This window comes from Lissotriton helveticus, chromosome 3_1 (assembly GCF_964261635.1).
Source record: "Lissotriton helveticus chromosome 3_1, aLisHel1.1, whole genome shotgun sequence".
NCBI lineage: Eukaryota > Metazoa > Chordata > Amphibia > Caudata > Salamandridae > Lissotriton > Lissotriton helveticus.
Genome location: NC_136061.1, coordinates 13423426 through 13448008, shown reverse-complemented (window position 1 = coordinate 13448008; position 24583 = coordinate 13423426).

Below are 24583 nucleotides of genomic sequence, written 5' to 3'. Positions count from 1 at the left end.
TTTATGCTATATTTACACAAAAGTGGAACAAAAGCATTATTGATCGGGCGGAAGACACCATAAAAGCAGAATCAAATAACCAAGAAATAAATATATCAGATAGAACGGGGTCTCCTAGCACTTTCATGCAAAGCAAACAGATGTCACCAGAAAACGTCCAACAGAAATCAAAAAGAGGACAGAATGTAGGAGTAAAAACAATAAATAATATAAATAATAAAGAGGACAAAGCAGAAAATAAGCGAAAAAGGTCAACACATAAACCAGTAATAGAAAAACATGAAAGAGAAACAAGATTATTGGAATATGTACCAGAATCAAAAAACCAAGATGGACTAAAAACTTGGACCATGTAAAATCAAAAACAAGGAGAAATGACGATAAGATACCAGACCTGTCTAAAAGGGAAAAAGGTCTTGAACCACAAGCTGAATGCTTCATAAGTACCGACACCAAATTACTAATTACTTTGGATAAAAAATGCAGGACATGTAAAACATTTTCTGAAAATATATACACGGATAACACCAGGTCAGTCATAAGTTACAGAACTGCAGAGATTGAAACAGGGTAAATTGACAAAGTAGCCAAAACATCAAAGCCTCCCTTAACCCCTTCCATGCTGATGACGGCCCCCAGCCGTCATGCAGTACAGTGCTCGAGTGCTGATGACGGCTGGGGGCCGTCATGACCGCACCCGCGCTGAAATCTTCAGCACAGGAGCAGAAACGGCCCAGCATGGAAGGGGTTGATAGAAAGGTCCAGCGTAGAGTACATGAGTAAAAACAAACCCCGGGAACCCGCTAGGGAAAAAACTGAATTAAATCAAAATCAGAAAGAACAAATGGATTCAGTAGAGCCTGGTTGTAAAATTAATATTCAGGCCAGAATATCCAACAAAAGGAAAAATGGATACTCTAAATAGGGGAAATATAATGCGACTATTTAGAGAGATTCCTAAATTAAGGGAAATAACATCGGCGGAACTTTTGGCGGGGGAATTTGTTCAAACGAACAAAGAGACAGAATTGGAAGTAAGTAGTACAAAATGGGCATCAAAAGAGACAACCAAGCTGATTTTCTCTACAAGAGTGGTCTTTGCAGCTTGGGGTATAACACTAGCATACCCATGGCGCATAAAATACCCATACCCGTTATTAAACAATGTGGCACCTCAATTAATAAACACAAATGGAAAGACAACTTCCGTTTTAAAGGGAGGATGTTCAAATAGTACAACCCCCAGACAGCTGAACCATCAGCCGGAGGGAAATCAAGATTGGTCCTGGATACCTCACACGTTAAATCTACATCGATCCTGATGAAAACACCACAGACAGTAGGGAGCAAAACAATAAGAAATTTAAGCAAAAGGAGAAGAGAACAAGAATATGCTCCTGGAATGTCCATGGATTTAAAGAAATGGAACAAGACCAAGAGACTATCTCCTTTTTGAGTAAATTTAATATACTTTTCCTACAAGAAACATGGAACGTAACACCAAGACACATAGCAGGATATGAAGAATTTCATGTAATGGAAAAAAAAATCGCTAAGTATGGACACCCAAGGGGGGAGTCTGTCCATATATATAACACTTGAATATGATTGGAAAATAGAGGAATTGGATCCCGGAGAAAACTGGATACAAGTCATAAAACAAGAAAATCAAAAAACTGTCAAAGTTGATAAACATAATAAAAACATTACAAGTAACACATCAAAATTATGAGATGATTGTCTCAGGCGATTTCAATTGTAATTTGACAGGGGGCAATGACAACAAGAGTAGAACCCAAAAAACATGGAATGACCTGGAATCTCTGGGATTTGTTACTTTCAACGGAAATACGAAGGGAGACCAACCAGCAGGAATGACCTTTTCTTGTGTAAATAAACAATCCACTATAGACTATACAATATTCAGCAAGGATCTTGTACACTTGGACGATCATTTCCGCATGATAACACGGCCGGAGAGCGATCACTTCCCTCAAGAAACAGTATTACACCTAAACCTACAGCAAAAAGAGAGTACAGCATCCTTAGTCGCAATACCAGAAGTATATAACTTAAGGAAACTTAAATGGAGAGGAACAATTATCAAAGAGATAATGGATACAGTGAATAAGCATGTAGAGAACAGTGGGCTCTGGAAGTACATATATTGGCAAAAGATTGGAGAATTTGCATACGTCCTTGCTAGACAAATTTCCAGCAAAATCAGTAGGCAAATGTACATATGGAGCTAACAAGGAGCCATGGTATACCATACAGCTGAGAGATAAAAAAAGAAACATTGGAAAGGAGGTAAGACTGAATGCTGTAGCAAACAGAATGGGAATAGAAAGAGATATTAGCAAGATTCAAAAAATAGAAAAAAGAAAAGGATATAAGGAAGAGTGTAGAGATGCAAAAAGGATACACACAGAAAAACTATGGGAATAATTGCTGTAAAGTAAATTACCGAACAGCAGTGAATTTTGGGGCCTAATCAACAAACTAACGAAGGGAATAGGAACTCAACAGAATGTAGGAATAAGCGAACCAACTTGGCTGCAAAATATTGACAAACTGTACAAAACCCAAACGGGGCCACATAAGTGGGAAGAAGCGAGTATAGATAAAGTAAAAGGAAAAGAACCGGAATTAGAGGCAATCGCTCTCAAAAAAGATGAACTGAAAGAAGATCTAACCAGTTGGGAATCGGAAGACCTAATACCATTGACAACAGTAAAATACACAACATTTTTTATAAAGAAATTGAAAGCTGAATGGGCTGCCAAACGCCCTTTCAAAACGAGACCCCGAATTCTGGGCCAATTATCTCACACCCCTTTTTAACCAATTGTTTTGCGAAAACAAGATGCCACGGTCTTGGAGCGGAAATCTTTTTCATCCAATCTACTAAAACGGTAGTAGAACAGAACCTGGGAAATACAGGCTGATTGCCCTCATTGATGTAGAGACAAAACTTTTTGCTTCTTGCATTTTACGTCACTTACAGGAGTGGACAAAGGAAAATAAAATAATCCCAACATTTCAAACAGGCTTCAGACAAGGCATGGGCACCATCACAAACCTCTCAGCACTGATGATCTTGATGGAAAAAGAAGAAAAGAAGAAAGTAGGATTACTGGCATGTTACATCGACCTGAAATCAGCTTTTGCTAGAGTGCCACGCGATCGTCTGTGGAAGAAACTGGAAGCATGGGGACTCCCTCAGATATTGATAGATACAATAACATCTTTATGCAGTGAAACATGGGCCACAGTTAAGCTTGGAGGCGAAAGAAGAATATTGTCTAAAATAAATACAACCAACTGATTAAAACAAGGCTGTGTGCTCTCACCATGTTTATTTAATTTATACTTAGCAGACCTAAATAACCACCTGCTACAAGTAACTGGTCATCCGCCAAAATTGGCAAATGAGCCAATTCAGTTCCTGCAAAATGCGGATGGCATTGTGGTGGTGAGCCAAACTCCGATAGGGCTGCAAAGGGTCATAAATAAACGAATGGACTAAACAAAAACTAAGGTGGTGAGACTAGCGGGCCCTAGGCCAGGAAAATATAAATGGTACGCAAAGAATACACAAATTGAGGAAATAAGCTCATATAAATATTTGGGTATTAAAGTGGGCAGAAACATGTCCTTGGTGGATCAAAAAGGGATATTACAGCTAAAGCCCAATCATTATTCTTTGCCTACAAACAGCTTTACAAGAAACTGGAATGTTCTTCACATGGGCACCTCCTAAAAATAATGGCAGCACAATTGCTCCCAACTTTATCCTATGGATTGGAAATATGGCATGGCCAAGAAATTAACACCTTAAACAAACTACAGATTAATGTGTATAAAGCAGTCTTTAACCTCTTTAAAGGTTCATCTCCAGCACAAATACGCTTGGAATTTGGTCTCCAGAACCAAGAATATCAAAGGAAAGCAATTTTTGCAAAACTGTGCTGGAAATTTAGAGCATCGGAAATGGGAACGCCGAACAACTTATGCTGGACGGAAATAAAGACACATTATGACCAAAGAAACCCAAACACTTGGGGTGACTATCTGCGTATTGCCCTGGAGGCATTAGAGATCGAGGAAGTATGGAACAGCAACTTGGAAAGAACATCATTCAATAAAATGTGTAACACCAGGGCAAAATCACTATCTTTCGTGGAAGATAAAAGGAGATTTGCCAAACGCCGTCATGCATGGGTGGTAATGAATTCATATACAAGACCAAAACCACAACCCTACTTAGCAGCCCACTTCCGTCTATCACTAAAAAGGAGGTTCATGGCATATAGATTAGGTGATTACTGCTCAAAGGACCTGGTCCCCACTTCGAAAAGTAAACAGCAAGCAAAGACATGCCGTCTGTGTGGGTTCCATACAGAAACTTTATGCCACCTAATGTGCAACTGTGAGTCCGTAAAAGAAGAAAGAAGGAAATTGTTGAAAACAGCCTTAAATGACTTAAATATTTGTAGTTGCAGACATGCAGTAACAAGTTGGATGGGTGCCTCATCAATTATTTTAATATGCCGTGGGGTGAAATTTATGGCACTAGTAGATAACCTACTCGCGAAAGTGGAAAAAGATCAAATGCTTGGGGCTGGAAAGGGAATTTTATAGAAACTGTAAATATTTTAAAGTATGACTGAGAATATGTATTTCTTTTAATTTTTCCGTTACAAATTAATTTTTTTACTGTATGCTTTATGGTTGTGACAAACTAAATAAAGTTATCTTTGACTGAGTTGGATTTTTATACACCTTAGCTTGTGTTGGCAGCACACCCTTTCTTTGAAATCTAACCAATGGTTTTGTTTTGTGCCTAGCAGTAGGTGGTACAGCTCCAGGACCGGTTATGACCATTTCACAGTTATATTTCTCTCCGCATAGTGAATGGAGAGTGTCGACCAATTGTTTTTCCAGGCTGCCAGGCCAGATTTGTTGATTTTATTCCATTTTAGTGAACTTAGGAGCATATATGTTTCCTCCCTATCAGAAGCGCCCAGGGAAATAATATGCTTGAGGCTAACATATAGGCCCCCAGATGGCCTTCGGGTACTTTTTTGCTGGGTGTTGAAAGTCCTCAAATCCTGGTATGACCAAGGAGGCGAGGTTTCCTGGAGACACAGCAGGTCCTCTGGCTGTAAAAATGCAAAGGCTGATCTGTCTTTATTGTGGATTTCAATGTACACACTTTCCATTAAATGAGTTTTATGATCTTGTTTGTTCTACTCTCAGGTCCATATAATCTATCTGTGCTAGGAGTAGTTTAGTTGCCAACCTGGCAGGGTTGTTTCTGTTACATCGGGGTCATATGTGTAAGACTCGATTTTTCCTCTTTAAATGATTTTATGCCCTGTTGCAGAGGAAGTAGATGACAAATGATTTCTCAAGTGGAAGAATGGTAAAGGATCGGTGAAAGAAAAGTTGTAGAGTTAGACTTTTATTCTAAGTTTACCTTTGTGAATACAGAAAAGTAATAAAGTTAGACTTTTGATCAACGTTTACCTTTGTGAATACTGAACATTAGTAAAGTTAGACTTTTGATCAACGTTTATCTTTGTGAATACTGAAAATTAGTAAAGTTAGACTTTTGATCTACGTTTACCTTTATGAATTGAAAAGTAGTAAACTTTGTGCTTGAGTCACAAAGGAAAACTGAGACAAAAGTCTAACTTTACAGCTTTCAATATTCACAAAGGACATTTATGAGCAGTAGAGTTAGACTTCTGTCTCAGTCAAACTTAAGTTTAACTGAGACTCAGGACTTTTGGTCTCAGTTAAACTTAAAACCAAAACTTACGTTTAACTGAGACAAAAGTCTTACATTACTACTCGTAAATGCCTTTGTGAATACCAAAAATCATAAAGTTAGTCTTTTGTCTCAGTTTACCTTTGTGAATCTGGCCCTTAAACTATTGTGACTACCGAAAATTGGTAAACTTACACAAAAGCGTAATTTAACCTTTGTGAATCAGCCCATGGCTATGTTAGTGATCCGTAAAGTAGTGTGTAAGTATTGAGAGGTATGGAAGTGTAAAAGTAGGGCAGTGTGTCAGTGAGTGCTGAGGCAGTGCACAAGTGAGACAGTATGCTAGTGTGACTCCTGCCTTTCACCTTCAGGCCAAACATTCGAAATGGATGGGGTTACTCAGCCTTTCATCCATTTGAGATTGATGAAAGGAGTGTTCTTTTACTTCCGTAACAGTAACACCTGCTGTCAGTGCCTTAAGATCATTCTCTGTTTACCATGCCCTGTATTGTTGTCTTCCATTCCATTATGAAAGCCTCACACTGATACTTCCACATTTCTTCTTTTGATAGCGGGGAAGATAGCTCTGCAGCAGCTTCTTGGCGCTTGTGTTGAGGCTTAGAGCAGGTGCATCAACTAAGAGAAGAGGGCTGTGACCCTACAACATCTTTATGATTATTCTATTTTTATCAGCCTGTGGATGATAAACAGCGCATTACACCTCCTCTTGTGCCTACTATGGCAGCTGGAAGTCAGCAGCTGGCAACCCTGGGCATGATGCCAGGGAGGGGCTGAGCTCACTCAGCCTCAGGGCAGGCAGCGGATGCACCAGTTCTGATCTCAGCTCCGCCCTGCAGAGATGTGTTCTCCTCTGCAGTACATGGCCCTCCTGCTGCTGGTGACAGGTGTGTAACAGGTTCTAGTGTGTGTAACATGTTCTATTGTGTGTAACATGGAAAGTCAGGTTTGTATCATGTTCTATTGAGTATAACATGTTCTATTGTGTTTTTGTACCTGAGATGTCAAGTGTGTAACATGTTATAGTGTTATTAAATTACATGGGGATGTCAGGTGTATACCATGTTCTATTGCAGGTAACATGTTTAATTGTGTTTAGTTTACCTGGAATGTCAGGTATATAACATGTTTCATTCTGTTGATTTTACTTGGGACATCATCTGTCTAACATGTTCAATTGTGTTTAGTTGACCTGGAATGTCAGGTATGTAACATGTTTTATTCTGTTGATTTTACATGGGACATCATGTGTGTAACATAGTTTATAATGTGTAACATGCTCCATTGTGTTTATTTCACCTGATATCCTGCTCCACTGCTGTGAGTCCATCTGCAGCTGAAAATTAGAGTTTTCAGATATTTCTACATACTCTGGTGGGGTAATGCGCCTGCTGCATGTATATCCTGGCAGGCTCCTGTGTGCTCATCTGTGGCAGAGAGCAGGAGCCCGCGCATTATTATCAATACTTTGATGGGATAATCTGTCTGCCATAGAATAATATTTTAAACAGCCTCAGGTGGTTTAAATAAACAGATTTATGGCGGTAAATAACTTTTGATATGTAATCTGCAGCCTCAGAGTAATGTTTGTTGTACAAAATTATTACTAATTTAAATACACAAATGGGGATGCAAATAAGTATCACTTTGGACCTCAGATGATAATTAAAAACCATGAATATTGACAACCATTCAAGGATCCTCTGATCGTCTAAATGAACAATGTGTTAAAAGGTTTTATATGTGTCTATCTCCCCAATAACACATGGGAATTAATGCATAAACACATCCTGCTCTGTTTTTACACTTTTAACCCTGTTTCAGGTAAGAGTGGGGCGCAGTCGGTGTCTCAGTCCCCGGAGAAGCTGTTGCTGTCTGAGGAGAGCCCTCTGTTCATAAACTGCACCTATGAATCTTCGGGGTACACCTATCTCTTCTGGTACTTCCAGCCCCTGGTGAAGCCCCTGGGCTGCTGCTGGAGGAAGATGGGCAGGAGCAGAGGGGCTTCAGTGTCCCCCACAATAAGGGGGAGACGTCCTTTCACCTGAGGAAGGAGAGCAGTGAAGTGGGGGATTCAGGGCTGTATCTCTGCACCTTGATGGACATGTATGTGATGAGGCGCTGGAAGCTGCACAAAATAACAGGAAACACACCATCCTTCAGTGTTAGGGCCTGTGATAAAAGCCTTCCTTCTGGGCTCACAAAAACCAGCCAGTGACACTGTCCTCATCTGTACACTGCACAGAAACCAGCAAGTGACACTGTCCTCATCTGTACACTGCACAGAAACCAGCAAGTGACACTGTCCTCATCTGTACACTGCACAGAAACCAGCAAGTGACACTGCCCTCATCTGTACACTGCACAGAAACCAGCAAGTGACACTGCCCTCATCTGTACACTGCACAGAAACCAGCAAGTGACACTGCCCTCCTCTGTGCACTGCATAGAACCCAGCTGGTAACACTATCCTCCTCTCTGCACTGTACAGAAACCAGTAAATCAATCAATCAAGGAATTTGTAAAGCGCACTACATACCCGTGAGGGTGCCAAGGTGCTGGAGAAGGGGGGACGCCGCTACTGATCGAAGAGGCAGGTCTTGACAAGTCTTCTGAAGGTCAGCAGGTTTTGGGTTTGTCGAAGGTTGGTGGGAGGGTGTTCCAGGTCTTGGCGGCAAGGTGGGAGAAGGATCTGCCGCCGGCGGTCATTTTATGGATGCGTGGGACTGTGGCGAGGGCGTGACTGGCTGAGCGGAGGCTGCGGGTGGGGGTGTAGAAGCTGAGTCGTTCGTTGAGGTATGCTGGTCTGGTGTAGTGTAGGGCTTTGTGTGCGTGTATGAGAAGTTTGAAGGTTATCCTCTTGTTGATGGGGAGCCTGTGTAGGTCTCTCAGGTGGAGGGTGACGTGGCTGTGTCAGGGGATGTCGAGGACCAGTCGTGCCGAGGCATTCTGGATGCGTTGCAGCCGTCTCAGGAGCTTGGTTGTTGTTCCTGCTTAGAGGGCATTTCTGTAGTCTAGCCTGCTGGTGACGAGGGCCTGGGTGACGTTTTTTCTCGATTTGGCAGGGATCCACTTGAAGATCCTCCTGAGCGTTCGGAGGGTGTTGAAGCAGGATGCGGAAATGGCGTTGACCTGCTTGGTCATGGCGAGGATGGAGTCGAGGATGAACCCCAGGTTGCGTGCGTGGTTGGTGGGTGCTGGGGCTTTTCCCAGCGAGGTGGGCCACCAGGAGTCGTCCTAGGCTGTGGGGGGGGTGGATCCGAGGATGAGGACCTCTGTCTTGTCAGAATTCAGCTTCAGCCTGCTGTACTTTATCCATTCGGCGAAGGCCTTTATTCCCCTGTGGAGGTTTGCTTTGGCAGTGAGATGGTCTTCTGTGGGGGAGATGATCAGTTGGGTGTCATCAGCGTAGGAGATGATGTTGAGGCATTGTAGATATTGAACAGCGTTGGGCTGAGAGAGGATCCTTGTAGTACACCGCAGATGATCTTGGAGCAGAAGGGTGGGAGGCGGACGCTCTGTGTTCTGCCGGAGAGGAAGGATGTGGTCTAGGCTAGGGCCTCCTCTTGGATTCCTGCGTCGTGGAGGTGCACTGTTAGGGTACAGTGGCAGACCGTGTCGAAGGAGGCTGAGAGGTCCCGAAGGACGAGGGCGGCTGTTTCTCCTTTGTCCATTAGGGTCCTCTGTAGCGATTGCGAGCAACAGAGGTAGAATAGGAATATACCACTGCGGCACTACATCTCCCAGAAAGCTCTGGGGCCAGACGAAACGGAACGCGCCCTCTGGGCGGCGTCCATAAAGACCCTCCTTTCCCTTCACCCGGTGCTTGTCAATCCGTCCCGTCACCCTTCGAGTTGGAGTAGAGCCAAGTTGTAATTAAAGTACGCCAGAAGAACCGTTGGGCGGACGCTTGCCTTCCCGCAGGAGGACGCCGCCGGAGGAGCCGTTGGGCGGACGCTTGCCTTCCCGCAGGAGGACGCCGCCGGAGGAGCCGTTGGGCGGACGCTTGCCTTCCCGCAGGAGGACGCCGCCAGAGGAGCCGTTGGGCGGACGCTTGCCTTCCCGCAGGAGGACGCCGCTGGAGGAGCCGTTGGGCGGACGCTTGCCTTCCCGCAGGAGGACGCCGCCGTGTCTTAGACCTTTTTGTTTTCTCGTGGGTTCGAGGTAGGACCTTTAACATTGAGCACGGCCGTGCTACCTTTTCTTTTTGTGTGACCTTAGTATCACAAATATCGTGACTCTTGGGACATAAGAACAATCTGACCCTGTTGCTAGTTAGCAGCCAGTAGTGATTGTAACTACATTAGGCGATACTACAGGGAAATCAGGAGGGGGTACTACTATCCCCAGAGACCTACGTTCTTGCTTCAGACATTAAGCCTGATCTCCAGCTGCCAGAGAGCAGGTTTTCAGTACGTATCCGTTTTATTGATGTGTCATGGAAGTGAGCCTTTATTATATAGTTTCTCCTACAAATATTGTTCTTGTATTTCCAGAGAAGTGTAAGGACTAGACGACATCCGATTCCTTAGACCAGACCAAGACGGGTGTCTTCGCTGCTACCTCCCCGATCAACCTCCTTCCCACTGCCCCGAGGGCTACCTGTCCCTGGTGTGTGAGGTCTCACAGGGAGGGTCAGTGCTATAGGGTATAGGGAGGATAAGCTTCAAGCTGTGGTCCCCGCTGGTTAGAGACTACAGGTTAGTGGCATTTTACTTGTATGTCGTATTGGGTGAGTTGTCTGCTGCTAACCTCTCATGCCGTCGGTGACGGCGATGAGGGCGGTTTCGGTGCTGTGGTTGCTGCGCAAGCCTGACTGGGATGGGTCCAGGATGTTGTTGTCTTCGAGGTATTGGGTCAGTTGTCAGTTGACAATTTCCTCTATGACTTTCGCCGGGAACGGGAGCAGGGAGATGGGCTGGAAGTTCTTAAAATCCTTGGGGTCCATCTTGGGTTTCTTCATCAAGGCGTTGATCTTCAGCTTTCCGGGAAGGTTGCTGTCTCAAAGGAGATTTTGATCGTTTTCCGGAGATGGAGGGCAATTGCTGTGCTAGCTTTGTTGAAAATGTGATGTGGGCATGGGTCAGATGAGGATCCGGAGTGGATGGAGTTCATGGTCTTGATGGTGTCTTCGTCACTGACGTTGGACCAGGCGGTCAGTGGTCAGTGAGTCGCACAGGTATTGAGAGGGGGGAATGTCGTTAGTGTTGGAGCCGGGGTTGGAGAGTTCTTTCACAATGTTGAAGAACTCTTTGCTGTTGTTTGCGTTGTTGTCTAGACGGTCCTTATAAGCGGCCCTCTTGGCGGTCCTGATGAGGTGGTGGTGTCTGCGGGAGGAATTCTTGTGGGCCGTGTAGCTGTTTGGTGTTCATTCGTGTAGCCAGTACTTTTCCAGTTTTCAGTAGGTACGCTTGGAGGCTTGGAGGTCTTCGGTGAACCATGTAGCTTTCTTGCTGGAGTGGTTGGTGGGTGGGATCCTGAGTGGAGTGAGGGTGTAGGCGCAGTCGTTGTTCCATTTTTTGAGGTTGAGGGCAGCGGTGTCGGGGTCGGTAGGGTCAGGGGATAGTCTCAGGGCAAGGGTGGTAGTCAGTTGGCCTTTGGTGACCTTGCCCCAGCAGCAGCGTTGCATCTGTTGGGTGCGGTTTTGCGTGGTGGGTTTCCTGAAGGTGAAGGGGATGCATCTGTGGTCGGTCCAGTGGGGTTTGGTGGTGTGGTTGAAGTAGAGGTGGAGACTTGCGGAGAAGATGGGGTCAAGCGTGTGTCTCACGGCGTGAGTAGGTGATGTTACGAGCTGTCTGAGTCCGAGGTTGCCGAGATTGTCAATTAGGGCGGTGGTGTTGGCATCGCTGTTGTTCTCGAGGTGGAAGTGCAGGTCCCCAAGGAGGATGTAGTCCGTAGAGGTGAGGGCGTGGGTGCTGATGAGGTCAGCGATGGAGTCGCTGAACTGTGGTCAGGGTCTGGGTGGTCTGTAGATGAGGGTTCCTCTGAGGGTGGTGTTGGGGTCGGTGTGTATCTGGAAGTGCAGGTGCTTGGCGGTGTTAAGGGTGTCGTTGGTGTTGGGCGAGACTCTGAAGGCGTTCTTGTGGACGATGGCGATTCTCCCTCTCACTCTGTTGGTTCGGTCTCTGCGGGAGATCTTGTAGCCTTCTGGGATGGCGATGGCGATGTCTGGTGCTGAGGTGGTGTTCAGCCTGGTCTCCATCAGGAAGGCGACGTCAGGGGCGGTTGAGTCAAGGAGGTCCCAGAGTTTGATGGTGTGTTTGCGAGCGGTGCAGATGTTGAGGAGGATGCATTGGAGGTGGTTCGGATCTTTGCTTGATGGTTTGGGGGGGCTGGATGCGGCTGAGGCTGCAGTTCCAGCAGGAGAAGGGTCCATGGGTGTGCTTCGGTGTGGCCCGGTAGCAGGCGTGTTATCGTCCAGGGTTGAGTGCGTGGAGGGTGCTGGTGTCGTAGTGCAGTCGGGTGCAGGGGTGTCTCCGGGGTCCAGGGGTTCTGGCGCTAGGCACAGTCCAGGTGCGGATGGGCGCAAACGGGCTTGCCTGTGACACGGCCGCGCAGCGGCAGCCATAGGAAGGGGAGGTGCGAGGGAGGAGCAGCTGGGTGGGGAGAAGGCCAATTGGGACGCAGCGGCGGGGAGCGGGATTGGCGGGGAGCAGGCACAGAGGGGGAACAAGCACAGACAATGGCAGGGAACAAGGCAGAAGCAAATACAGGCAATACCAAAACACAATACAATAAGGTCACAAAGCAATATTACACAGTGCAGAAACAGCGGTCACAGGCAGAAAAATGAGCGGGCACAAGCAAACCTAAGGCCTACCATTGGCCAGCAGGGATGAGGCACAGGTGGTAGCCTGCAGGTGGAGGTGGGCCTCGAACACCCTCAGGCGCAGCGGCTGGTCACAGGAGCATGGGCACAGTCTGGTACTGTCTTCCTCTCAGATGCACAGAAACCAGCCAGTGACACTGTCATCCTCTGTGCACTGCACAGAAACCAGCCAGTGACACTGTCCACCTCTGTGCACTGCACAGAAACCGGCCAGTGACACTGTCCTCCTCTGTGCACCGCACACATACCAGCCAGTGACACTGTCATCATTTGTGCACTGCACAGAAACCAGCCATTGACACCGTCCTCCTGTCTGCCCTGCTCAAAACAATCTGGTGATACTCTCCTCATCTCTGCGCTGCACAGATACCAGCCAGTGACGCTGTCCTCGTATCTGCATTGTACAGAAACCAGTTGGTGATACTGCCATCCTCCCTGCTCTGCACAATAACCCGCCGGTGACACTGTCCTGCTCTCTATGCTGCACAGAAACCAGCCAGTGATACTGTCCACCTTTGTAGACTGCACAGAAACCAGCCGGTGACACTGTCCTTCTCTCTGCGCTGCACAGAAACCAGCCAGTGACACTGTCCTTCTCTCTGCGCTGCACAGAAACCAGCCAGTGATACTGTCCACCTTTGTAGACTGCACAGAAACCAGCCGGTGACACTGTCCTCCTCTCTGCTGCACAGAAACCAGCCAGTGACACTGTCCTTCTCTCTGCGCTGCACAGAAACCAGCCGGTGACACTGTCCACCTCTCAGCGGCACAGAATCTATCCGGTGACACTGTCCTCATATCTGCACTGTACAGAAAGTGGTTGGTGACACTGTCCTCCTCTCTGCGCTGCACAGAAACCAGCCAGTGACACCATGCTCCTGTGTGTACTGCACAAAACAATCCAGTGATACTCTCCTCATCTTTGTGCTGCACAGAAACCAGCCGGTGACACTGTCCTCCTCTCTGCGCTGCACAGTAGACTGTCTTCACAACAAATTCCTTAACCACGAAGGCGAAACAACGAGCAATCCCAAACCACTACATTATTTAACAACAAGTTCCTTAACCACAAAAAATCTATCAATTGCTCATTACCATTTTTGTCACTGTGTTCTTTGAAATACACATCATTTGAAATTTTAAAAAAACGTAATATTACATTCATTGTTGTAGTGAATAATCCTTTAATTAACGTATTTTCCAATTAAAACTTTTGGCCACAAGATGGTAGTGTTGCATCACAATAATCTATTCAGGCCAGTTCCACACACGTTGCGTAGAAATAAACAGGTTAAAGTTACATAAAGATAGTTTTGAATAAGGCTGGATGTTCTTTGGATCTTTAAACAGACCGCTTTTTCTTTTGGCTGCACTTAAGAAATGTATTATTCAAGAAATTCTCTTTATACCACGAGGGATGTAAGCGTAATTTCTATTCAGACTACCTTGATAATTTTCTCTTCAAAACCAACATTTTAAACAATTTTCATGCTTTGCTTCGCCATTGAATGCCTGCTAAAGTTCCAAAGAGTTAATGGCAACCTTTGTTCTTTTTGATTTTCTGGGGTTGTTTGTTGTCAGTGACCCATTGCAGACCTTTTAATCTTCTGCATATCCACAGTTTCCGCATTCCTTGTCCCGAGTGAGAAATAGGGGGCCATGAGCGTGTCTAGTCGGGGGGGGAGGGGGGGGAGTAGAATGGACACTCGTGATTTTTGTTGCCCACAACATTTTACCATCCTGGCAGGATGACGTGAGCATGTGTGGTCGGGGGGAATGGGGGGCGGAGGAGAGAGACTCGTGGTTTAGGTAGTCGTGGTTTAGAATTTGTCGTTGTTGAGAATTCGTTGTTTAGGCAACTCGTTATAAAAACATCGTTGTTTAAGATGTTTCCCGCACAGAAAGCAGCCAGTGACACTGTCCTCCTCTCTGCACTTCACAGAAACCAGCCGGTGACACTGTCCTCCTCTCAGCTGCACAGAATACAGCCAGTGACACTGTCCTCCTCTCTGCGCTGCACAGAAACCAGCAGGTGACACTGTCCTCCTCACTGCGCTGCACAGAAATCAGCCAGTGACACTGTCCACCTCTGTGCACTGCATAGAAACCAGCCAGTGACACTGTCCTGCTCTGTGCACCGCACACTTACCAGACAGTGACACTGTACTCCTCTATGAGCTGCACAGAAACCAGTCAGTGACACTGTCCACCTCTGTGCACTGCATAGAAACCAGCCAGTGACACTGTCCTGCTCTGTGCACCGCACACTTACCAGACAGTGACACTGTCCTCCTCTATGAGCTGCACAGAAACCAGCCAGTGACACTGTCCTCCTCTGTGCACTGCACAGAATACAGCCAGTGACACAGTCCTCCTCTGTGCACTGCACAGTAAACAGCCAGTGAACCTGTCCTCCTCTCTGCACTGTACAAAAACTAGCCAGGGATACTGTCCTCCGATGTGCACTACACATAAACCAGACAGTGACACTGTCCTCCTCTGTGCACTGCACAGATACCTACCAGTGACACTGTCCTCCCTGCTCTGCACAGAAACCAGCCGGTGACACTGTCCTCCTCTCTGTGCTGCACAGAAACCAGCCGGTGACACTGTCCTCCTCTCTGCGCTGCACAGAAACCAGCCGGTGACACTGTCCTCCTCTCTGCACTGCACAGAAACCAGCAGGTGACACTGTCCTCCTCACTGCGCTGCACAGAAATCAGCCAGTGACACTGTTCTCATCTCTGCACTGCACAGAAACTAGTCAGTGACAATGTCCTCCTCTCAGCTGCACAGAAACCAGCCAGTGACACTGTCCTGCTCTGTGCACCGCACACTTACCAGACAGTGACACGGTCCTCCTCTATGAGCTGCACAGAAACCAGCCAGTGACACTGTCCTCCTCTGTGCACTGCACAGAATACAGCCAGTGACACAGTCCTCCTCTGTGCACTGCACAGTAAACAGCCAGTGAACCTGTCCTCCTCTCTGCACTGTACAAAAACTAGCCAGGGATACTGTCCTCCGATGTGCACTGCACATAAACCAGACAGTGACACTGTCCTCCTCTGTGCACTGCACAGAAACTAGTCAGTGACAATGTCCTCCTCTCAGCTGCACAGAAACCAGCCAGTGACACTGTCCACCTCTGTGCACTGCATAGAAACCAGCCAGTGACACTGTCCTGCTCTGTGCACCGCACACTTACCAGCCAGTGACACTGTCCTCCTCTATGAGCTGCACAGAAACCAGCCAGTGACACTGTCCTCCTCTGTGCACTGCACAGAATACAGCCAGTGACACAGTCCTCCTCTGTGCACTGCACAGTAAACAGCCAGTGAACCTGTCCTCCTCTCTGCACTGTACAAAAACTAGCCAGGGATACTGTCCTCCGATGTGCACTGCACATAAACCAGACAGTGACACTGTCCTCCTCTGTGCACTGCACAGATACCTACCAGTGACACTGTCCTCTCTGCTCTGCACAGAAACCAGCCGGTGACACTGTCCTCCTCTCTGTGCTGCACAGAAACCAGCCGGTGACACTGTCCTCCTCTCTGCACTGCACAGAAACCAGCCGGTGACACTGTACTCCTCTCTGCTGCACAGAAACCAGCAGTGACACTGTCCTCCTCTATGAGCTGCACAGAAACCAGCCAGTGACACTGTCCTCCTCTGTGCACTGCACAGAATACAGCCAGTGACACAGTCCTCCTCTGTGCACTGCACAGTAAACAGCCAGTGAACCTGTCCTCCTCTCTGCACTGTACAAAAACTAGCCAGGGATACTGTCCTCCGATGTGCACTGCACATAAACCAGACAGTGACACTGTCCTCCTCTGTGCACTGCACAGATACCTACCAGTGACACTGTCCTCTCTGCTCTGCACAGAAACCAGCCGGTGACACTGTCCTCCTCTCTGTGCTGCACAGAAACCAGCCGGTGACACTGTCCTCCTCTCTGCGCTGCACAGAAACCAGCCAGTGACACCATGCTCCTGTGTGTACTGCACAAAACAATCCAGTGATACTCTCCTCATCTTTGTGCTGCACAGAAACCAGCCAGTGACACTGTCCTCATATCTGCACTGTACAGAAAGTGGTTGGTGACACTGTCCTCCTCTCTGCACTGCACAGAAATTAGCCATTGACTCTGTCCTCATCTCTTCACTGCACAGAAACCAGCTGGTGACACTCTCCTCCTCTCTGCGCTGCACAGAAACCAGCCAGTGACACCATGCTCCTGTGTGTACTGCACAAAACAATCCAGTGATACTCTCCTCATCTTTGTGCTGCACAGAAACCAGCCAGTGACACTGTCCTCCTCTCTGCACTGCTCAGAAACCAGCCAGTGACACTCTCCTCATCTTTGTGCTGCACAGAAACCAGCCAGTGACACTGCCCTCCTCTGTGCACTGCACAGAAACCAGCCAGTGACACTGCCCTCCTCTGTGCACTGCACATAAACCAGCCAGTGACACTGCCCTCCTCTGTGCACTGCACAGAAACCAGCCAGTGACACTGCCCTCCTCTGTGCACTGCACAGAAACCAGCCAGTGACACTGTCCTCCTCTCTGCACTGCACACAATTCAGCCAGTGACACTGTCCTCCTCTCTGCACTGCACACAATTCAGCCGGTGACACTGTCCTCCTCTCTGCCCTGCACAGAAACCAGCTAGTAACACTGTCCTTGTATCTGCACTGTACAGAAACCAGTTGGTGATACTGCCATCCTTTCTACGCTACACAATAACCAGCCAGTGACACTGTCCAGCTCTCTGTGCTACACAAGAATCAGCTGGCGACACTGTCCTCATCTCTGCTACACAGAAAACAGACAGTGACACTGTCCACCTCTGTACACTTCAGAGAAACCAGCTGGTGATACTGTCCTCCTCTCTGCGCTGCACAGAAACCAGCCGGTGACACTATCCTCCTCTCAGCTTCACAGAAACCAGCCGGTGACACTGTCCTCCTTTCTGCGTTGCACAGAAACCAGCCGGTTACACTGTCCACCTCTCAGCTGCACAGAAACTAGCGAGTGACACTGTCCTCTCTGCGTCGCATAGAAATCAGCCGGTTACACTGTCCTCCTCTCTGCATTGCACAGAAAGCAGCCAGTGACACAATACCCCTCTGTGCACTGCAAAGAAACCAGCCGGTGACACTGTCCACCTCTGTGTACTGCAGAGAAACCAGCTGGTGATACTGTCCTCCTCTCTGCACTGCACAGAAAGCAGCTGGTGACACAGTCCTTCTCTCTGCACTGCACAGAAAGCAGCTGGTCACACAGTACACACCTGTGCACTGCAGAGAAACCAGCTGGTGATACTGTCCTGCTCTCTGCACTGCACAGAAAGCAGCCTGTGACATTGTCCACACCTATGCACTGCAGAGAAACCAGCTAGGGATACTGTCCTCCTCTCTGCACTGCACAGAAAGCAGCTGGTGACACAGTCCTTCTCTCTGCACTGCACAGAAAGCAGCTGGTCACACAGTACACACCTGTGCACTGCAGAGAAACCAGCTGGTGATACTGTCCTGCTCTCTGCACTGCGCAGAAAGCAGCTGGTGACACTGTCCTCCTCTCAGCTGCAAAGAAACCAGCCGGTGACACTGTCCTCCTCTGTGCACTGCGCAGAAAGCTGCCGGTGACACGGTATATCTCTCAGCTGCAAAGAAACCAGCCGGTGACACTATCCTCAACTCTGCATTGCACAGAAACCAGCCGATGACACTGTCCTCCTCTGCGCACTACCCAGAAAGCAGCCGGTGACACTGTCCTCCTCTGCGCACTACCCAGAAAGCAGCCGGTGACACTGTCCACCTCTCTGCACAGAGAATCGCTTTGACCCCAAGGAACCACCCAAAGTAGTGACACAGGGGACCCACGGATGATGGGAGCAGTGTGTGAACACAGGCGCAAGCTCCGTACAATCCTATGGGAAAGTCAACAATGGAATTTTAAAGATTAACACCTTCCATGCTCATGATGAGCTGAGCTCGTCATGAGGCACGGCGCTCCGATACTCATGAGGAGCTCAGCTCGTCATGAGCCGTGGTACGCTCACACGCGGGGATAATTCCCCCACTGTGCTGAGCATTCCTTGGCAACGGGTGCAGCTGTGACGAGCTCAGCTCGTCATGACCATAGGGGCGCTGTGCGCCCCCCACACCCCCCAGCACAGCGGGGGAATTACCCCCGCAGTGAAGGGGTTAAAGACATTTTGGAGAGGACTTTAAGCAAACCCTTTCAAAGATAGAAGTTTCTAAGGCCAGCCCCCTTCAGAGTACTGAGATACCCGTGTTACCTATCCCATACAAGCCGGGTGCAAAGGGGCCAAGTGAAGTCAGGAACCTTTGTCGTTTTCAGTGGCGTGATGCGGAAAAGTGCTGCTGCCGGGAAAGATGAAAATTGTCCGCCTGAATCCAAGCCTGGATCCGAGGTGAGAAGTACCTGAAAGCAGAGGGGACAGAGTCTGGGTCACTTCAGGGTGACCAGGGGCACGATAGATGAATGCCCATCGATGTCAGGGGCTTCAGGTGAAAAGATGCAGCCACGGGGACCAGGATACGTCACCGACAACCAAAGTCCCGAGGTGAGCTGTCCCACAAAGGATGTAAAGTGCAGGGGGGTTAGTGTCTAGGTGGAACACCAACAAGCTTTGTCAACATCAACCCATGCAAGCAGATTAAATAAACTTTGGTGAGGATGAGCAAGGCCCCGGGGAGTCTCAAAGCTATGGAGAGTCACGTCACATTGGTAGCAACCAGGAAAGCCCACTGAAAGTCAAAGTTATTTTCACAGGGACTCACTGGCCAACGGACCAGGGATACCAAAGGGACCTCGAGCTGAATCACAAAATACCAGCCCACAGAACACTCAAGGAGTGTCGGCTGGTAATCTTTCGTGCAATTACTGCTCGGGGCAGGACTACAAGTAGCCCAAAGCAGAGCTTCAGGGATCACCGAAAAGCATATTCTGCTGCAAAAGTACATGGTGCACAGTGGTTGAGTTTGCACGGTCTCCACGATGGATACTGGTCTCAGAATTGCTGGGAGGTCAGATCAACCTCAGGGATGCAAAGAAACCCACCTCCTGTGTTGCATAAACCTCAGAAGCTTGGGAGATGCAAACTGTTCAGATGCGTTAACGGTACCTGCCTTGCAGGGGAGTAACTCCTTTACTCCAAGGGAGATTCTGTAGTCATCCAGCATAGATTGTCGAATGACTTGGTTTCTGTAGCAGGGTTTTGTCAAGGTAAAATCTACAGTTCTGTAGTCAGGGGTTCCTACTTTATACCCAAGGAAGAGGTACGACACACTCTGGGGACGCACCTATGGGAGGGTCAGGACAGAGGGGTGACTACACCCATGTCCTTTGTCCAGTTTTGCACCAGAGCTGGAGCAAATGGCTCCTGCAACCTGTTTGAGCTGGACTATGCACAGGGACACCAAATGTGCCCCCAGTGAGAACTTCAAACATTCTCAGAGTACACCCACCCAGCCCTCGTACGCTAAATCCTTTGTGGAACGTGGTCACACCTCCCTGTGACAGGAAACCTATTGTTAAGCCTTCCCCTGCTCGAGCTTGGCTCTGCAGCAGGAGGGCAGACTTGTGTCTGTAGCTGGCAACATCCATTTTGTGATGCCCAGGTAGGGAAAGCTGGTTCCGGGTGTACCGTTGTATCGCATATGTCCCTCTAGAAGGGTGGAATCATACCTCCCTGCCAGTTACTGTTTCTGTGCAGCTGTTTAAAAGTTAGCATTTACCACAAGGTTATTATGCACTTAAATATATATGGTTGGCTTTATCACAAACAACCCCAGAAAATACAACTTTGAATAATTGACCACAACACTGTAAAACAGGTGCAAGCAGGCTCACCACTTAGTGTAGTAGTGATGGAGCAGATTCTTCAATTTAAATGTACCGGCCCCGGGACCAATCGTGCCACTGGGATAGTATTGCTCTGTGGGGTAATGCCACAGAGTATTACTATCCTGAAGCCCTGTGACAAATGTAATAACCTTGATGACAGGTGCCACTCATCTCTAATGTGGTCTTAATGCATATTGTACTGCGCATTTGGACTGCAGGGTTCTGTAACCCATTAAGGGTGAAACAGTTAGTTAATTTTCTGCCCATCTTGTAGTGTAGTTCCTATATTCCCAATAGGCTCTGCGCATTGGAATAATATATTCAGCAGTGTAGACATAGGACTGAGGTCGACTAGGTCTCTACTGACTATATTAGACTTAAGTTTTGCCAGCTAGCGCAGAGGTCACTAGAAACTTTATCGAATAAACGAGGAGGAGTTTATCCTCCCTGGATAGACAAGAAGGGATTAGCTTCTAACAACCATATAACATGACAACTTTGCTCCCTCAGAATAAGAGTGTATCTCTAGAGTCGTGTGAAAACAATAGACAGCTATTTCGCTCAGTCAAGTGTGCATACTTAGTTTCACCAGAGTGCAGAGAAAAGAGAGACGGGCGTTTTCAATAGAAGGTTGATATTTATTGAGCAGGCTTCTTTCTCATACAAGAGAAATGAATTGCCACAATTGCAATACTCATAGTAAAGTAAAGTGCGTACAGTAAAAGGAGGATTAAGAAATAATACTGTAAAAGCATTGATATGGTTTCTTAGCCATAAGATACTTTACAATAGATAAAATATATACATACCTATATACATTGACTAACGTACTCAACTGATGCTTCTAAATACGCCTACCCCGGTGTACCTGACCTAAGCCTAATACGTGGGAAGGAGTAAGTAAGTAGCAGTTTAAGTTTAGTTGGTTTTGCCAAGAATCTGAGTCAAGAATTCTCTCTAAGGTTTTAGCCAGCTCCGTACCTGGGTTAATAGAAAGCAGGAGGTCTGGTATCTCTTTCACAGGACTCGATATCCCAGTAACCCGCGAAGGTATCTGGAAACACCGGAGCTGGATTTCTCGGCAGGAGAAGAGACAGCGTCTCTCTCAGTGCGTCAAAAGGGAGGGGCAGCGTCCGTGGGCTCTCCCATCAGCTGGGCTCTCGGGCAAGTAGATAGCTGCTCTGCTCCAAAACCACCACCGTGTGTTTGCTTAAGGCAACGTTGGTATATTTATACCTGAATACCTTATGTAAGGTTGGACATAAGACGTCAATGAAGATGTCACCAAGAACAGGCCGTTCTTAGAGTGCTCACAGGAGTTCTAGGACGAAATCAAAACAAAAGCAATGGGGAATTCCCAGGTTGCTGGAGGTTTGGTTTGTTTACAGAACTCGTTGTACTTGCTAGGAGCCTGGGGAAGTAGCCTTGCTTAATTTGGACAGCATAGGCTATGACTAAATATGGATATGATTCTTATGCCTTTATAAGGATATTATGCGTTATAACCACATAAGGGCATAAATCAGGACTATCTATTTTAGGATCCTAGATATAACTACAACACCCACTCCACGATCTAATGTCCCTCATTACTTTAAACTAAGCAATAGTAAACATATAATGATGCATGTGTTTTCCAACCCACCCCAAAATACATAAAGTTGCATATTGAAATCGTATAAGGTAATACACGAAAATGAGTAATGGTACTGTACGTTTTTCAATCAGTGGTATCATTCAGTTAAAAAATGCATATATATTTCAGCTGAATGAATTGCGAAAATTTACACATGAAATGGCTCTTAATACAGAAAAGAAGGTCGAGACCATTCCATCACATAATAATACAAATTCTGTACATATGCTAGAGGCTGAGGTAAAATATTGTCTCTACAGTTCCTAAAAATAGAAGCTCTGTTCTCTAAGAATAGTTCTACTTTAAGCAGAGTACTTGTGCCAGAAAAAGGTAAATATTTTGGAAGTGGAAAAAAAATAATTTCGCTTCAGGGGAAAAAATAGTTCCAAATATTTTCAGTAGCTTTTGTTTATCAAAGCTGAAGGCCGAATTCAGAGTTCAGGGAACGCTGTGTGCTCGTTGCTTAAAAAAGTTATTCTTTCTGTTCAGGGGAGAACATCATTTCAGATAGCCTCTCAAAAAATTGGTCTACGGCTTCAGGTGAAAGTTCGACCAATTTTGAAAATGCCGCAACAGTACAGTCGTGAGAATGATTGCTATCATCGATGTCAGGATCAGCAATGCTCACGTAAGGTCGTACCTGGGTGAAGCTGCTTTCACCTCGTACTTGACTACCCCCTAATGGTAGTGGTGAAGTCTCAACGAATGCCGTCATCAGAATGGGTAGCCGCTGGGGACAACACGATGCATGAGCCGTTACAGGACTTAGCAAAGTATCTGTATCAAATGGTACTGCTGATGGTAGTGTAAGACAAACGTCCAACACGCATTCTTCTCCACATAGCATACATTGAAGCACAGGTAAGATGCAATTCTGCCAGATGGGTCTGAATGAAAGAAACCAGGTCATATTCAGATCTCTTAGCCGGGCTAATCCAAGGACTTTAGTTATGCGGTCCCGATAGCGTATAGCTAGGATCGCTTCTTCCATTGTTGCTGGAGTCTTGTCTGCTACTTGGCTTGCCATATCGGAGCAGAAGGATCAAAAATAAAATGCCTGCTACGAGTCCCAACAGAAGTGGTAGGCCGCCAAAGACAGAATGGACAAAATTAGGAAAAATGCCCAGAACTGTTTCGAAGGGTGTTAACAGTCCCGAAAAAATTGTCTTAAATATATGTGGGATACCACTGGTATCTGACATATTTAGAATTTGGCTTAGCATTTCTACGAAATGCACGGGGCAATTTGTTGATAAAAGGGTATGTATCTCTGCTGTTGTCCTTGGAACTTGCAGATCATACGTTTCTTTTGATGACGTTAAGGGCACAGTTGTCTGTAAAAGTACAGACTTCATTCTACTTAAAGTATCAATTCGAATGGAAGAGATATTCAAAGAAGGCCAAATTGTTGCCTCCGTATCTGGAGTGCTGTTTGGATACAATACTTGCATACAGCAAGTGACCATGGAACTCACGCTCACAAGATAGGCTTTTCCTGGCACCATGCCACAACAGCTGTGGTCCACTATTAGAATGTAACTCCCGTTAGAAAGCCGTCTAAAGAATGGCTCTATTCGTGTTGCAGGTGTGCCGTGCTGGTGACATGAAAGGTTATTTGAAGTCCCCTCACAGGCTCCATGCAGGTTAATACCTTGACACAGAAGTATACTGCCTAGTGATTGCTTACAATTTTTTCCACTAAGAAATACATTCTGTTTCTTTTCACTGTAACAAGTGTGTATAAGGTAATTTCCATTATGACTTAATGTACCCTTTACCCAACCTTTCATACTGGCCCGCTGGTATATACTCTTGGCAGTATTTAAATTGGAAAGTTGTTATCGGAATTGTGATTATTCCGTGTATTATCCATTCAATGACAGGTCTTTCTGACATTGTTAATGGTAATCTCTCAAGTTTTTCAATGCTCAGAATTGTATAGTCTGCTCCTTTTTGTGCCAAACTGATTTGTGTATCAGTAAGGTTAAAGATAGAGAATAATGACGTTGTGTTGATTAAACACCAGGGCACATAGCCTGAACGCAGATTTTGCAATGTCCAGCCAAGCTGTACAATAGAACGTAATTGGGACTGACCGTGTTGTAACATTAGTAAGTCCTGCTCTATTATATCAATAACAGAGGATACAATACTGTCCAGTGAATATATTCTGTAGGACAGAGTCATTAACCCATTGTCCACAACAGAAAATTATTTTTCCAAATTAATACGATCAATTTCTCGTATTTTTTTCTGCTGTTTTAATTTGCATCACTTTCCAAGCTTCGTTGTACGCAGCGTATATACCGGCCGCTATGAAACATTTTTGGCGCTGTTTGCGTGGTCCCATTATGAAATCACGCAAGTCAGCACCGTCTTTAAGTAAAGTCAAGTGTTGCTTAATTTCAGCAAGTGTGGATATCTGTAGCCATTCGAGGCAG